Here is a 719-nt window from a genome sequence, read left to right as displayed (position 1 = left end):
GAATTTTTTATATCATTTTCTACACTCTTCACTTTCCCAACCATTTTCTCTGGCTCTTTTGGCATACTAGGCTTTTTAGTAAGAAATTTTGGTGGTTCACTTAACTTAACTGTAGGCTCAAGAGTATACCAATGATCATCAACAGTATTGAACGTGGAGTCACTAGTGGACTGAGAAAGCACAATCGTTGGATTGATAGACAAAGTGGAAGCCTTAGTAGAAGGTTGAGCAACAAAAGCACAGACGGTATGTGGTGCTGTGAATGTGGTAGACTTATACTTAGGAGATAAAGAAAGAGTGGTGGAAGTGTTGAGGTGCATTTGACATGGAATGGATTCTGAGGCATGCTGTGGTGCATCAACAATAGTAGGAAACTGACTTTGCGATTTTGGTGGAAGACTCAAGGTATTTGCAGGGTCAAAAGTGGGGAACAGAGGTGGAGGCAGCTCACTGGCCCAAGCTCGGTACATTCCCATCATTTGTTGTCTCAATCTCAAATTCTCTTCCTTTAAACTCTCAATTTCCTGACTCTTTGTTTCATCCATGATGCCACTCTCTATATCCTTGTTGGACACAACTAACCCTTCCTTGGATTTGGTGTGATATGGAGAACCAGCCAGGAAACCACAAACCAACCACCTTAAACTAACTGAACAAGAGGCAACAAATATGTTAGAGTTCAACATTTTTCAAAACCTCTTTTTTTTCAAGAAAAAAAA

This window comes from Capsicum annuum, chromosome 7, assembly GCF_002878395.1.
Source record: "Capsicum annuum cultivar UCD-10X-F1 chromosome 7, UCD10Xv1.1, whole genome shotgun sequence".
Classification (NCBI taxonomy): Eukaryota; Viridiplantae; Streptophyta; class Magnoliopsida; order Solanales; family Solanaceae; genus Capsicum; species Capsicum annuum.
Note: the sequence above shows the minus strand (reverse complement) of the source record.